The 17,192-nt window shown below is 37.8% G+C and overlaps 1 pseudogene; it reads right to left on the bottom strand.

Annotated features, from left to right (window-relative positions):
- Positions 1 to 11,935: 11,935 nt before the first annotated feature.
- Positions 11,936 to 12,056, bottom strand: LOC150105157 (U2 spliceosomal RNA; annotated as a pseudogene).
- Between the last annotated feature and the right edge of the window lie 5,136 nt (positions 12,057 to 17,192).

Below are 17,192 nucleotides of genomic sequence, written 5' to 3'. Positions count from 1 at the left end.
TAATCAGATTGCCGGAAGGGTGATTTGATGCCAGTGCTTTCCGTATGGTCTGAGCAGTGTTGGTTAGGTGGCAGTATTGAGGATTGGCAGGGCGAATCCCACTTGTGTGTGTGTGGGGGGGGGGTGGATGGAGAAAGTTTGTAGAAGCTATGAACGTTTCGTAATTAGCCTTAGAGCTTACGAGAATACAGTTCTTGACCTCACCGAGATGCCTTAGTTGCAACCCTTCTGAGTTCGCGGTGGTAAAAACTGCAGAGTAGATCGCGTGTATCTGAGATATACTAGTATGTGCTAAAATGCAATAAAACATAAAGAAATAACACTGCAAATATAATATTGTACAAAATAAGTGCATTTTGAATCCAACAATATTTCATAGCCGAATATAGAAACTACAAGAGTTTCGTGACGAATATATAGAAACTATAAAGGTTTAGGCGGATTCAATCATAAGCAGCCTTTAGGAAACAGGGGTAACTCGTCGTAAAAGTGGAGTAAGCTCAGATCCCTTTCCATAGCGTTTTCCATAATGTAACATGATCTGACAGATACATACAAAATGTTCTTAAACAATTCAGTGTATAGCTTGGAGGTCATGAGTAGCTGTGCATTCATATGTCACGAGTGATATTCCGCACTGTTTTTTCTGTCAATTTGGTTTACACGTTTTAGTTAAAGATTTGTGATATTTGACAGTAAATTATATCTGAGAGATACCGCGACCTCCGATGTCACTATAGTATGGTTTAATTTTTTTAATTTTTTTGATTCTTTGTCCAATAATTTCTAGATTGTAACTGAAAATAAATAAACCATCATGTATTACTGAAAAAATAGAGAGCCAAAGGCTTATTTTTAATCATACATGTCCTAGAAGATGGTGCTTACCATTTATGGAAGCACATCTCCTAAAACATTTCCTCCTAGGAAGGATATTGATCAGCATCTTGAACCACCTTTACTACGAGTTGTCCATAAGGTTGCTTATGCTTGCATCCACCGAAACTTTTATAGTTTCTATATATTTGGCACAAAACTGTTGTTGTCTGTATATTCGGCTATAAAATAATGTTGGATACAATATCTACTTAATTTGTTACATCTTGTATTATATTTATGTGTTTTTTCTTTTCTATTTTTTGCATTTTAGCGTATACTAGTAATGAATGTACTCAGACATACTGCGACCTACGCTGCAATTTTTACCACCGCGAACTCTGCAGGTCTAGCGGACATGTATAATAAATAGACCTTTGGCTCTCTATTTCAGTAATACATATTTCAGTAATACATAATGGTTTGTTTATTTTCAGTTACAATCCAGAAATTACTGAATATAGAAACAAAATAAAATAAAATAAAATAAACCAATACTATATGATATCGGAGGTCGCGGTATCTCTCAGATACAATTTACTGTCAAATATGACAAACCTTTACATAACATGTCTTAAGCCAAACTGACAGCAAAAACCAGTGCGGAATATCACTCATAACATGTGAATGCACAGCTACTCATGCCTTCCAAGCTATACAATTAGCAGTGATTGTTGTTAACCTCTTCTCTGTCTAATTTATAAGTTAAGCTTTATCATAGGTAAGTGTGTATAATAAAACGCATAGTACTGTATTATATCGGTTTCGTTACTATTCATGGTAGAGGTATTTAACTGGATGTCTTGTAACAGCAAATTCTGTTTACAGTAAATACTGAAATAATTGCATTGTTAATATTAACTTCTTTAGAAATATATATTTAGCTTATGAAATTATATTGTAACTATAATAATCGAATAACTTTTGATTTATTGTTAAGAATTAATTTGAATCTTTACACATATCTGAAATTAGTAATACACACTAAATTAATTTATTTAAAGTTTAAATGTTAAATTTTTCGTGCAGTTCCTTTTTTGATTACAAAGACTACTGAACAAGTGCCTGCGAATGATTCTGGATGCCCCGTGGTTCATCAGGAACGCCCAGATCCACCGGGACATATACACTACATCCCCTATATACACTACATCCCCTACATCTCTCCACTACTACGCTCTCTACCAGAAAAATCTCTCCACTACTACGCTCTCTACCAGAAAAATTCTTTATGAAGACATCTACGCATTCAAACCACCTAATACAGCAAGCCGGAAACTATGACGGTAATGACCACTGGAAACATAAAAGACCGAAAGCCATCCTAACACTCAACGACGAATAACCACTCTGCCCACTCAGGGCGAGCTAAAACAGCTCACAAATCTCTCCCATCACTGCTCCCGAAACAGACAACAGGGAATATGAAAAGCGTCAGGCTTCACTCTCTGCGCCATATATGTCCTGCGTTCTTTTTAGGACTTCCAGGGTAACAAATGGCAATGCTGTAGCCAATGAAGTTTCAACTGAGGCTCGGCTATTGCCGTTACCGACTAGAGCTTTCAGCTCAATAACACTTCCTCCACACAGATTTTCTTAAAACAGATGACGGGATAAAGGGTCAATGACACAGTCCATCCCCCAGTTCTTTTAAGAACTAAGAATGAATTGAGTATTCGGAGGCGTGATAGTCGACCATGAGATTTGGTGATTAATACCCTTGGAGGGTATGGCAATGAAGTTCTGACTGAGGCTCCGCTATTATTGTTACCCTCCTACCATGATCAGAGCTTTAATTGCTCAATAACACCTTATCCCTACACTGTCCTCTACAGATAAAGGGGAAGATGAAAAGCGTTCTTGCTTCGCCCCTTTAACCCAGTCCTTATAAGGACTGGTATCTCCGGAGGGGAATGGATAGCAGTGCTATAGCCAATGAAGTTCTAACTGAGGCTCGGCTGTTACTTACCCTCCTGCCATGATCAGAGCTTTAATAGCCCCATAACACCTTATCCCTATACTGTCCACTACAGATTACGGGAAAGATAGAAAACATTCTTACCTCGCCTCTTTAAGCCAGCCAGTCCTTATAAGGATAAGGACCTGGTATCTCCGATGAATAGTGATTGAGAATGAGTGTAGGAATGAATGGCGATTTTGATGAGAACGGAAGTGTCATTTTGGACCGAGCCTGATTACATTGCATACAACGTTTCTCAGTAATCTCACATTGCACTGATGCTAACACAGTGTGATTCCTACTGTCTCCCCCTCTGCACGAAATGTGCAAGAGGTCAACTGGCCGGCAGGCCCCACCCGCAATGAGGACCAGAGGTGGATTTAAAGTTTTATAGGAAAGTAGGTTTCTAAACTGTGGCCAAGTGAGATATTGATACTCCTTTTCCTCAGTTAGAAGGTTGCAACAAGGCTTAATTTGCTAGTAGACGAACTCAGTCAACAGGACACTTGCTGGCAGTCTTCAAGCCCTGCGGGATTATATACTGCTAATAGTCCATCTAGGTCTATAGGATACTTTGCTGGCAGGCCCCTAGTCCTGCGGGGGGTATTTGTACTACTATTAACCAATTTCTGTTGGCAGGAAATCGCCACTTTGACATGGAAACAGATTCAGAAACAAAGAACAGATTCAGATCCTTAATAAGGAGCAGTCTCTACAGGTATTGAAACTCATAATAGGCAAGTTAGAATCTGACTGGCCAGGATTTAAAAAACAATATATTCACTCTAATGATCAGGATGGAGAGAAGGAGGAGAACGAGATCTCACAAGATAAACTCATTGCTGCTCTGTCACCAAAATCCTCCCTGTCAAAACATTTCTCAAGGGGAGCACTCTGACAAAAGAAGAAGAACTATAGAAGACCAGATGGATGAAGATATACCAACATCAGATGTCCTGAGGAACACCAAAAAAGTTCCACCAGTGGACCACTGTCACTGTAACATAGGGAATATAAAATCTCATATTCGTGGGATAAAATTCAAGATGAAGAAGTCAAAATCCAACCACCCTCAGTCACTGACTGCAGACAGCTAACAAGATTAATGGATAACAAAAGTCTTCCATATCACACTTTTGCTTTACCCAGTGAAACGAATCTCAAAGTAGTACCTCAAGGAGAAACCGAAAGTGTCACCTGTGAAGAAATCACTGCTGACCTTATGAGTCGGAACCTAACACCAGTGAAAGTGAGCAGGATGATAAGGGCAGATAAACGGCCAATGCCAATGGTACTCATAGAAATTGATAAGACACAGAAAGAGATATATGAACTGACAAAGATCTGTGGCCTCAGAATTTCTACTGAACCACTAAGGAAAAAGTCAACAGCTGGGCAGTACCATACGTGCCAAAGATTTGGCCATGCCCAAAAACTTTGCAAGGCAAATTATAGGTGTTTAAAATGCGGCAAGGGCCTCCAGACCGTCATTTGTACAAAACCAAGATCCACTACAGCCAAATGCTCCAATTGTGGAGGACCTCACCCTGCCAACTACAAGGGATGCATTACACACCCAAATAACCGAGGGTCAGCAAAAACTACCCTTCCAACACATTTCAACGATGCTCAAGACAGCCGTGCAAGTCACACCCCGGTCCAAATTATCTCCAGCTTGACAACTCAAGAAAGGAAACAAATGCCTATAACTTATGCAGAGGCAGCACGAACAAAGGCTCCTCCATCTCATGATCATATAAGTTCAAATCTAACATCAGTACTACCTGCCTCACTAGTTGCCATGTTACAGGAATTCAGTATGACAAATCCTTCGCCGTCCTCCACGAAAATATTCCTACAAGGTACCCACTAAATTCTAACAGCCCTCAATAATGAATAAAAGAAAATTCCATCCCAACTCTCTCATGATCACTGCATGGAACGCCAATGGACTTAACAACAAAATCCTAGAACTACAAGAGTTCTCTCACAGACACAATCCTGACATAATACTGGTAAATGAAACACATCTCAGGCCAGCTAATAACCCCAAATTACGGAACTATATAATGTACAAAACAGATAGACTCACGATCAGCTGCGGAGGAACAGCTATATACATTATAAACTACCTAAGCCACAATGTTCTGACCAATCCACAAACCAATAACCTAGAGATAACAAGCATTGAAGTTCATACCAACAATGCTGGCAGTATCGAAATCTATGTTGTAGATAATTCACTCAGCATTCCATTACTGGTATCTGACTTGGACATCATTCTCGACTTCACAGTCTCCATCATCATGGCTGGTGACTTTAACGCCAAACATACAGCCTGGCATAGCTCCACAATAAACGGCAAAGGTCGAACTCTAAACCATTACTCAACGCAACATTCTATTGTTGTAACCGGACCCACGGAGCCCACCCATCAGAGCTCAGCTGGAAGCTCAGACGTACTTGATATAGTCGTCCTCAAAAACATCAGCTACCAATATCAGCTGGAAACAATAAATGAACTTTCGTCCGATCACAACCCTATTCTGCTTCAACACGGTACACAAGAACAATTCTCCCCTCTCCCACTCTTTCATATCTTGGGACAAACTTTCCAGAATCCTACCTGATCACATTGGCTCAGTCCCTGCTATTCACACTAAAGAGGAGATAGAATTGGCTGCAAATAACCTTACTAGTCAAATCAAAAATGCAATAAAGTCAATTACTCAAACTACAGTCTTCCACCCAAGTGATCGGGTCCCCGAGGAAATCATGGATTTAATCAGACTGAAAAACAAAACCAGAAAGAGTATTATAACACAAGAGTCCTTCAAGATAAAACAAATTTGAATAAATTAAACAGACAAGTCCGAGAAGTACTAAAACACCATTGAAAACCAAGAATGGGAATCTAAGCTAACGAAATTAAACCCAGAAGACAACTCCATTTGGAAGTTTCTGCGCACTAAAAGACAACTTTTACCCCTAGTTCAGACCACGAAAGGAGTAGCTCATACTGACAAAGAAAAGGCAGAGGCTCTGGCTGACAGCTTGGAAACTCTATGCAACCCCTCTTATGACAATTTGAACATCAATCTCATCTGCAAGATTTACCGCCGAGTCAGGCAGGTGAATCTTGTAACACAACAAAAAGATGACCTACAGCCTCTCACACCCACGTCTCCAACAGAAGTTTTAAATATTATAACCCCCCTGAACAACAATAAAGCTCCACGTTCAGATGGACTTTAAAAAATTAATTAAACTTCTCCCTACAAAAGCCATTATTCATCTAGTCAACATAATTAATGCCATCCTCAGACTCCAGTATTTCCCCTTAACATGGAAGATAGCAGATGTCACACCAATCAAAAAGATTGGAAAAAACACCCAACTCCCTGAAAGATTAGACAGACAGATTTATCAGTCTTCTGTCTAACCTTGGAAAGATCGCAGAAAAAGTAATCCTTACTAGGCTTCAATCACAAACGGATGAACTAGGTATAATCCCAAATGAGCAATTTCGAATTAGAAAAAACCACTCTACCGTTCAACAGATCCACAGGTTGATCGAATTCATCTCCGAATTCATCCAACCGGAACTTTCATAGAGCTGCAGTCTATTTTACAGGCTACAAAGGCTTTTGATAAGGTGTGGCATTATGGTCTTCTCTACAAGCTCATCACATTCAATATGCCTACTAATCTAGTTAAAATAATTCACTCTTACCTCAGAGACAGATACATGCAAGTCAAAATAAATGAAACTGTGTCAACCATACGCAAGGCTCTGGCGGGAGTGCGCAGGGCTCACTGTGGCCCCCTTGCTGTTTTCTATCTATATTGCTGATATCCCTCAAAACCCAAGCTCAACAATCACTGCATTATATGCAGATGATACCGCATTATTAGCAAGATCTCTCAGCCCCAAAGTAGCTATCAAAAGACTCCAAAACAGTATTCACACACTAGAGAAATGGTTGATTGACTGGAGAATTAAAGCCAACCCACAGAAGAGTTCAGCCATACTATTCACTAGAAAAAAGCCTCAAATGAAGGAAGATATACATTTACTAGGAATTAAAATCCCATGGCAGAATACAGTCAAATATCTCGGCGTATTCTCGATAAAAAAACTACAATTCACCAATCATATAGATCACATAAGTTCAAAGACATCCAAAGTAATAGCGCAGCTCCACCCCATGATCAACAGAAAAAGTAAATTAAATACTCAGAACAAACTACTCATATACAAGATGGTGATACGCCCAGTCATCACTTACTCATCTCCTGCATGGAGTCATACCTCCGATACAAATATTCAAAAGCTGCAGAGAATACAGAACAAATGTCTGAGAATGAGTTTGGATGCCCCGTGGTTTATCAGAAACTCCCAAATTCACAGAGAAGTCAACATTCTATACATCACATCTCTCCTTCACGACCTAGCAGAAAATTCTTCATGAAGACAATTAATCATCAGAACTCACTCATCAAGCAAGCTTCGACTATAATAAAGCAGATTTCTGCAAATACAAGAGACCCAAATCAATTCTATGCTCAGCTGAACACAGTTAATCTCACTGCCCTTTCAGGGCGAGCTTAAAGCTCAATAATTCTCCACCCAAAGAACTTTCCTTTTCAGATGGAGGGGAATATTAAAAGCATTTATGCTTCACCCATCAAGTCAGTATCGTTCTGCGTTCTGCCTGGTATCTCCACTTGGGCCTGGCTCTCACTGGAAAGACCTCAATAAATAAAGGTCGAAACTAGTCTGGGTAGTGGTCCTTCTCTTAATTATACATATCCACATGGAGATGTGTTTAGCATTATGGTAGATACTGAGATAGGATGGATGTTAGCTTGCTCCACCTTTGCAACGAGTTGCTCGGTGTTGTATCACCTTAACCCAGTCCTGAAGATACTTTCAGGCGCAAACTTTGTTTGCTCACACTTGGATAAAGGATTAAGCTAAATTTATTATATTATAGTCTAACCAAGTGAAAAATAAACTTTCAGCATTGTTATAATTATGTTTGTCAAGGTAACATGGAAAGACTACTATATATAATTGATTCTTCATATATATGTATTCATTTAGATGTAGAAAGTTTTTTGCCTTGGTGTATTATACGTTAAAGATACCAAGTAATTTTATACTTGGTTTTAATCTTTTACCCAAGTAAGCAAAACAAAGTTTTGCGCATGAAATATACTTACGTCTGTTGCTACATATATATATATATATATATATATATATATATATATATATATAACAACTTAATTTAATAGATAACAACCGAGAAAATAGATTACAAGTTAATTTAATGGAGCACACAACACAGGAATAACTATACCAGTTTCGTCAAAAACAACGCAAGATGTTCTGAGCATTTTAAAAAACAAAATCTCTAAAAAGATTTTGGCTCTCCTCTCACACTGTATTAATTCGGGGTATTTTAAGTTCGAAGAGAAAAACTTACAAACAGGTCAAAGGAATAGCTATGGGTCTCCAATACTGGTCAACATTTTCTTCGAGGAAATAGCCATCTCTAAAGAAACATTAAAACCTAGAACATGGCTCCGCTATGTGGACGATATATTCCTTATTTGTGAGCATGGTGTAGAGGATCTTCACTTCTTCCTAAATCATTTAATAAACTTTCACCAAGACATAAAATTTACCATTGAGATTGAAGAAAATGGGTCCCTTTCATTTTTAAACACGAAATTTACTCAGATCTCTTTTTTTTTTAAAAAAAAAATCTCCATCTTCAGGAAATCAACACACACGGATAGATACCTACATGCATCCTCACATCACTATCCCGCACAGAAATTAGGTATCATTGACACATTGGCTCACCGTGCTCGCTCAGTATTGTCCGATGAAGAAGAACAAAAAAATGAACTAACATATCTAGAAAGAACTTTATTAAATAATGGATACTATTCCAAAAACATTAACAGGCAACTATACCGGCGCCCTCGAAACAACACAGAGATCCCTAACAATCTCAAAGGTTATAGTGCTTTACATCAACTCGCTCTCTCGGAAACTAGGAAGAATTTTGAAGAAAAATAATATTAAAACGTGCTTTTCTACTCCTCGAAAACTAAGGTCAGTTCTAAGTCACCCAAAACAAGCTCACAACAATCTTCTGTTCACTAGTGTATATAAGTTAATATGTGATTGTAGGAGTCCATACTATGGCCAGACTGAGAAGTCAATCCTCCTACGGCTGGAGGAACATTAAAGAGACATTTCATATAATAGAATCAGAGCAAGTGCACTCTCAGGTCATGTCTTATTTTCAGTGAACACAAACGTTTTGTGTTTTTCTTTTCCGTCATTATAACATATATTCAAAAGAACTTCCATTTCTTTCCTATAAGTCTAATGTTACATAATTATTTTAATAAAAATTTAAAATAATGGAAATGGCTTATATTTTAATGATATCAAATATCTTTTTTTAAATATTAATATGTTTTTAACTTTTAATAAAAGCAAAATATTTATATATTAAATCTCATTTAAAATAAAATAATATACGAAACAAAATTAAATTATTAAGTGTAATTTAATTTTTACTTTTGCAATTTAATAGATTTAAGCACACCCTTTTAAAATTTGTGTGCATTGCTTACATAAAGGCTAACAATAATTTCCAGTTGAGATATTCTTCCTAAACCGATTGTAAATTTTCAATCGATTGATGGAGACAAACGTTTGATGACATAGCAGGATTTTAGATGTTATAAGTGACCATTTTCTGTGCATCGATCCGAAGTTATTGGCAGCACTACATCATGTATCAACATTCTAGGTGTGATAACTGTCCTCTGTGCATCAATCTTATGCTGTCTATCTACTGAAAAATTGCAGTACTTCGGTCACTTATTTCTTGAATAAGGTCAAGGACGTTTTGTCTACTTGTATATGAGATTTAAATGACTTGCATTACTTTAACCTTGGTATCTCTACTGAGTCTGGATCCCACTGAAGAGACCTCAATAAGGATCGAAGCAGGTCTGGGTTGTGGTCCTTTCCATTATGCAATGCATTATATACACACCTGAAAGGTTGGGAGGTGCTTTGCATTATGAGATCCATACTAAGGCAAGTGATGACATAGCAAGTGAAGTCATTAGGTGTTTTCAGCATTTACACGACTTATGTCGTATAAATTCTGAAAATAACCTGAGATAACATAATATATATTTTGTGAATTCAACAAACTTCATCATTGGCCTGTAGAGTAAGATAGGCTGAGAGTCAGCAGATAGTAGGAGAGGAAATAACGATAGAGTGCATAGTGGTAGAGTTGGTAAAAGAGGCCTAAGCTGACCTATTTTAGCTGTTTTCCCCACAGGGACGCTTCTAAAACGGTCGTTGATTTTTCACTTTAAAAAAAAAGGAAAAATCCTAAAAACAAACATGTAACAAAACAAAGACAGAATGAATCTGCAGAAGGAATGGAAAGGTAAACTTAGAAGTGGAGGAAGGGTCTGGCCCGAGTGAGAAAGCTCACAAGAAACTGCACCGCCTCGCTGTAAGCCTTCGCCGCTCGGGTTCTCAGGTCCTCCCCACTTTTGGGAGCTAAAAACCAGAGAAGCTGAGTACAGAAATCCACAAGATGGTTACTGTTCCTTTCTTTTGTTGTGGGCTGTTATGATTCTTTTGGCCACCTCACTTCCCTTGGCCATGTCTAGTTTGCAGAGAGCTATGTAGAAGCTGAAGCTGCCTCCTCGTCTATATCCAGGGCTACCTCTACTTGCTCAGGGGTGATTTTGCTGATGTCATCAACGAAGAGGTCACCCCATTTTGCACTCACGATGTCGGGTCCATATTTCCCTGTGAGGAAAAGTTCAGGTTCTCCTACTTTATCTATTGCTTCTTTAAACTTTTCTGCTACCCCGGGCATACCTCTAAGGAGATGTTTTAGAGTCTCCCCTGCTTTTGCATGAGGGACTTCTGGGTGTTCGGTTTCAGATACTTTTGCTGTTTTGAGATTTGTTAGCTCTTCTTCCTGCGGACTTAATGGCCATTTGGAAGTTTTGGTGGTCGTTTCCATCTCTACTTCAGCTTCTTCTACTGTATCTGAATTGGCGATGTCTATATCGGCAGTGGTAGCTCCGCTTTCGTCCGTGGGAGTTACCATGATGGTTACTGCATTGTCAGTCTCTTCTGTTGGGATCGTATTGCTGGTCTCTGCAATTCTGGTAGGTTTCTCTCCCTTACGGGACCTTTTCGTTGTCTTAGACATGGCGGCATGATCAGCAGTGGCCTCAAGAGTCAGAAACTCTTCCTATGTTGTGACCTTTTCATTACTTGGTTTTGTTGCTGATATGATTGCACCACTCATCCTCTCTGCGAGGGTTCTGGATGGGCAGGTGTCGACTTTGTGGTCAGTGACCCCACATTTCAAACAAGTTGCCTCACATTTTTCTTGGTTGTGGCCTGTTTTTAGGCAATTTCTGCACTTTATTCGAGGGCATTCTGCCCCAATATGATTGAAGGCACCACATCTAAAGCACTGCTTTTTGACGCCTGGGTAATTTACCATTACCCGAGCAGATCCTATGAGGACAAAGTTAGGAACTTCGGTCCTCATTTCAAGAGAGATGGTTACCTCCCCTGACTTTCACTTAGGATTGTCGGCGTCATTGTGAACCCGGATTTCCCGTACAACTCCCCACTTAGAGAATACGCTGTGAATTATATCGTTGTTCTCTGCATATTCTAGGGGAAATCGTGGTATCTTAAGAGTTCTCAGGATGCTCCCAACCATGAAGGGAGATACTTTTACTTTACTTTATTTTACAGTCAAACCCTTGAAGAAGCTTTTCTCTGGTCTCCATATTTCTGGTCACTACCTGGTATCTTCCACCCCCGTAAGGGGTAAATCCAAAAGTGTTCTCTGCGCCGACGCAGTCTATGACAGCTTTCGCCATCGCCCTTACCGGTATTGTGGCGTCAACCGCAATTCCGAGGGTACGCACAGGCGGCAGAATGCAAGGCATGAACAGATGGGGGGAGCCTAACTATTCCCACCACCAAGTGTTTGATGTTTCACCAGTCCGGGGTTTAGGAAGTTCTGTAAATTTCCGATGAAATAAAGTGAAACCCGATGGGACTCGTACCGATATTAACGGTTAAGAACAGAACTATACACTTTATCTAATCTAAGCCAAACGGCCTAGAAGCGATATTCATTATAATTTTAGGCCGGCAGCTTTGACTATTATAATATTCATTATAATAGTCAAAGCTGCCGGCCTAAAAAAAGTATCACAATGATTGTGGGGTAATATTATGAAGGAGAAACACGAAATACTTAATTATGAAGCAGGAAAGTATCAATTTGGTACGAAAGATACTAAAAAGGATGATATTATGAATTCATTCATATTTTATAAGCAGCGATGGAAAAAAACTGAAAAATATTTCTCAGTTTACAAGTGGTTGTGAGAATAGAATTTTCGACATCGGAGTTGCCTTCGTTTGCACTATTTAAAAGACACTCAGCAGACAGCTGTTTCGAACACAAACATTCAACTCAGAATGCAGACGATGGTATTTCTTACATAAACCCAACCAAAAATTCATAACTATTTGTAACAAGTGAATAAATATTTCTCTTTTCTCTCAAATATTTAATATTCTTATTAACTTTTCCCCTGTTAGCTAGGTTTTTTTTTTTAATTTATATATTTACTGCAAGAGTTTCAACGCTACAAAAGCAAGGATTAAAAACTGAACATCCGGGCAACTCTTGGCAAAAGTGTTCAAGTTCCGACGTCATCATTATTTAGTTCCAGTTTGCTGTATATAATAAATGATATGTTTAGCCATGGAGAAATTATTATGTTAGCTATCTTAGAATCACTCTCATTAATTACAACGCAATTTTCGTAATTTTTAAATTGTCAAATAGAGTTGTTTATTATTATTACACGACACCTCCAGGGAGTCCTAAGACGTTTTACGTTTTCTTGAGTGCGCCTTGAGTTTTCTATTCTATTTCATTTTTTTTTTAATTCTCATCTGGAAAATATATTAATTGTTTAATAAACGTTTTCCATTCCCTTGATGTGTGTGTGTGTGTGTGCGTGCTGGTGTGTGTGTGTGAGAGAGAGAGAGAAAAAGAGAGCAGCCTTCTGTTATGCTAGAATCTCTCCAATGCCTTGGAAATATGAAAAACCCACTCAAAACGGCTCGCTTGATATTTCAAAATTCATTTTTGATATCTTGAAATATCAAAACCCGGAGAGGGAATGCCATTTAATATGTTCATTAAGTGGCGCTCTCTGGGTAGAAAAGAATATGACTGTTGATGACTTTTATTATTGTTTTAAAGACATATAAAGACTTTACCTTTACTACGATTTCCCCCTGTCTCCTGAAAGGTTGCTTATGCTTCCAAAACGTTTATAGTTTCTATATATTCTTCACGAAACTCTTGTAGTTTCTATATTCGGCTATGAAATAATGTTGGATTTAATATTCATTTAATTTGTACAATTTTATTTGCAGTGTTTTTTTTTATGGATATTATTTCTGGGAAAAATCCCATGTTATTCCTCTTAACAAACTATTATATTTACGGCTATTTGCTTGCTTCTGTTTAGGAGTGCTCCAGTTTAAATGCCATTGCACGAATTCTTAGGGATTTGTAGATGTATATTTATCAATAAATATATGTTGCATAGAGGACAAGAAATTTGCACATACCTTTTTCTGGGTGTTGTGGCTCTTCTTCTTTTGCGTTTCAAAACTACTGTGTGTGTTGGGGGGGTGGCAAGTGGGAGAATTGAAATAAATGTAAAAACCCGGGTTTTTTTTTTTTTTTTTTTTGAATAACATATATATACATATATATTATAAGGGATGGGCGGAGCGTTTTTTATATATTTATATTAGGTGGGAAAGAGTGAAAGGGGTTGAACACATCAACTGATTTTTTGGAGGTGGAGGTTGACGGGGTGCCGTCCGTTACGACTATTCGTGGTCGCCGTCCGAACACATGGAGGAAGTGGATGCTATAACTTTTTTTTTTATGTTTTGTTTTTATGTTTTATTGCATTTTAGCACATACTAGTATATCTCAGATACACGCGAAAATTTTACCAACCCGAAGTCTGAGGTTTTTATCACCCCGAACTCTGAAGGGTTGTAGCTAATGCATTCTGGGTGAGGTGAAGAATGTATTCTCGTAAGCTCTAAGGGTAATTACGAAACGTTCATAGCTTCTACAAACATTCGGCTTTGAAATAATTTTGCATCTAATATCTACTTTCCCCACGTAATTTGAGATCGCCAAAAAGAAGCAATATTGCTCTTTTGTCTACTTACTTACTTACTGTCCTCTTACGTCGGAGACGGGTTCAGTCTTCCATGTTTTCACAAAAACCTCCAAAAATCTCGGTTTCTTGCGGGCTGGTGAGCTGTCTATATGTTTGTAATCCAGAGATGATCTTTATTGTTGTTGTCCATTTAGTTCTTGGTCTTCCTTTTTCTTTTATTCTTGCATACAGAGCAAGATTGGGTGGTCTTTTTGATCGCATTCTCTCAACACGTCTGTACCATTAGGGTTGTCTTCTTTCGAACTACTCGATTAATGAGTCTGTATATTGTAGGTCTTGTCTTACAGTGTCATTTGTTTTCTTTTCAGTCTATTTGTTTTATTTATTTTTCTGAAACATTTCATCTCGAAAGCCTCCAGATTTCGTATCTCTGTCTTCTTCAGTGTCGAAGTTTCTAAAGCATATAGCACAGTGGGTATTATGAGTGCATTATATAATTTTATTTAGAGGTTTGGAGATTTTATTATTTTTCCAGATTTTACCTAGCTTATTAAATGATCACCATGCAGTCGATGTTCTATGTTTATTAGTGGTCATGGTATCTTGGTGTTCTATTATTAATGTTCCTAAATAATTGAACTGTTTCACCTGTTCAATTGTTGATCTATTCAAGGAGAAGTTTAATTTTTCTTCGTTTTTTTCCCCAATTATCAAGATTTGGGTTTGTCTGTATTTATGGTCATGCTGCATTATTAACTGTATTGTTTAGTATCTTTATTAGGTTCACCATGTTTTTCTTTTATGTCTGCTATCATTACAATATCATCTGCGTATTTTATGTTATTAAGGTTATAACCATTTAGGTTGCCCCCTTTTTCTCATTCCAAGGCTTGATTTTATTTATTTTATAAATTTATATTTATATATTTTATTTTATTTATTAAATCCAATATTATAAAATTACAATTTTTAGCTAGTGCGACATCTGATGCTGATTAGAGGTTATAAAATTTGATTTTTCGTGGCTAGGGCGTTGTTTCTGATAGACGAAAAATTTTTTGGAAATTTTTGGCGGACCGCAAGGAAATTTCACAGGTTGACAAACAAGGTCCTAGTGGACATGCATGATAAAAATAAGCCTTTGGCTCTCTGTTTCAGTAATACATAATGTTTTATTTATTTTCAGCTACAATCTAGAAATTATTGAACCAAGAATAAAAAATAAAAAAAAAAAAAACAGCTAAACCCTACTATACTAACATCGGAGGTCGCGGTATCTCTCACTTACAATTTACTGTTAAATATCACAAACCTTTCAATCACGTGTGTTAAACTAAACTGACAACAAAATAAAGTCCGGAATATCACTCGTAACATATGAATGCACAGCTACTCATGACCTCTAAGCTATACATTGAATTGTGTATAACTTGATATTTTAATATTTATATTAAAATATCCAAAAATAATATAATAGCTTTAATATTTATATTAAACATTTTTCATGTATCTTTCATGTATTTGACCGGATATATTGTAACAGCAAATTCCGTTAACAGTAAATACTGAATTTATTGCATTTTTTATATTGACAACTTTAGCAATATAAGATTTTCTTATGAAATTATATTGTAAACCTAATTTAGGATTAAAAACAGATTAAATGCTAAGAAATAATAAGAATTCTTTAGAAATATTGGAAATTAGTAATACACCCTAAATTAATTTATTTAAAATTAGTATATTATGATTTATGGGGGAACTATATGGCGTCTCGGTTTTAGGAGTGATTGGGGACGAATAAATCAATCGACCGTGAGATGCGGTGACTGATTCATTCAATCCAATACCCTTGGAGGGTAATGGATGGCAATGCTGTAGCCAGTGAAGCTCTAACTGAGGTTCGGCTATTGCTGTTACCCTCCTGCCATGATCAGAGCTTTCATTGCTCAATAACACCTTATCCCTACACTGTCCTCTACAGATAACGGGGAATATGAAAAGCATTCTTGCTTCGCCCCTTTAAGCCAGTCCTTATAAGGACTATATGCCGTCTCGCGTGTTAGTGTTTCGTGTTGTGTATTTTTGATGGTGAATTATATGATATATATAGAGGTAAGCGTTCTTCATTTTCTAAAATATTGATTTGTACATTTAGCTAATCGCTCGATATTGCTGGCAATCCTTTCCATCTGCAATATCCTCTACAAAATTTCTGCTGGCAGGTCTCAAGACCTGCGGGATTTCTAATTGCGATCATAAGCAATTTTCCGATCACTACCTACTAGATATAACAACAAATAAAGCAGACATGGATAATATTACTGATCTGCTAGAGCATCTAAACAAAGAACAAGCATTAAAATTGTTTAAATTACTGCTTAAAAAATTTGATACTGAATGGCCAGGTTTCCTAAACCTGTACACCCAACCGGAAGAATCCGATGATATGGACGGCGAAGTGGAAGAGATCAATGACACATCCATCTCCCTCCCCGAGAGCCCCAGTCAGACGGTCTTCACAGGTGAACAGACGGGCAAGAGACGGCGAATCGAGGAAGATCATGTGGAAAACGAAACTACCTCACAAACAGTCCCGGAAAAAAGGGAAAAGGTCCCTCCGGTAATTCTCCGTGAAAAGGAAAAATGGACCACAGTTGCAAGAAACCTAAGAGAACATCAAATTGGATACTCCTGGGCCAAAAACACCAACGAAGGTGTAAAAATTCAACCAACAACAGTCACAGACTACAGAGGAATAACAAAAATGATGGATAACAACAAACTACAGTACCACACCTTCGCACTAAGCAGCGAAAGAAATCTAAAGGTTGTACTGCGAGGTGTCACAGAAGGCATTACCTCAGAGGAGATCGCGGCTGACCTTACCCAGCAGGGCCTATCACCTATCAAAGTCAGCCGGATGTACAGATCCGATAAACAACCAATGCCATTAGTACTGGTTGAGATACAGAACACTCAAAGACAAATTTATGACATAACTGCAGTCTGTGGACTTAAAATATCAACAGAGCCACTC

This window comes from Typopeltis vanoorti, chromosome 7 (assembly GCF_054136105.1).
Source record: "Typopeltis vanoorti isolate ZY-2024b chromosome 7, IOZ_Tvanoo_1.0, whole genome shotgun sequence".
NCBI lineage: Eukaryota > Metazoa > Arthropoda > Arachnida > Uropygi > Thelyphonidae > Typopeltis > Typopeltis vanoorti.
This window is presented reverse-complemented; position numbering and strand designations above follow the sequence as displayed.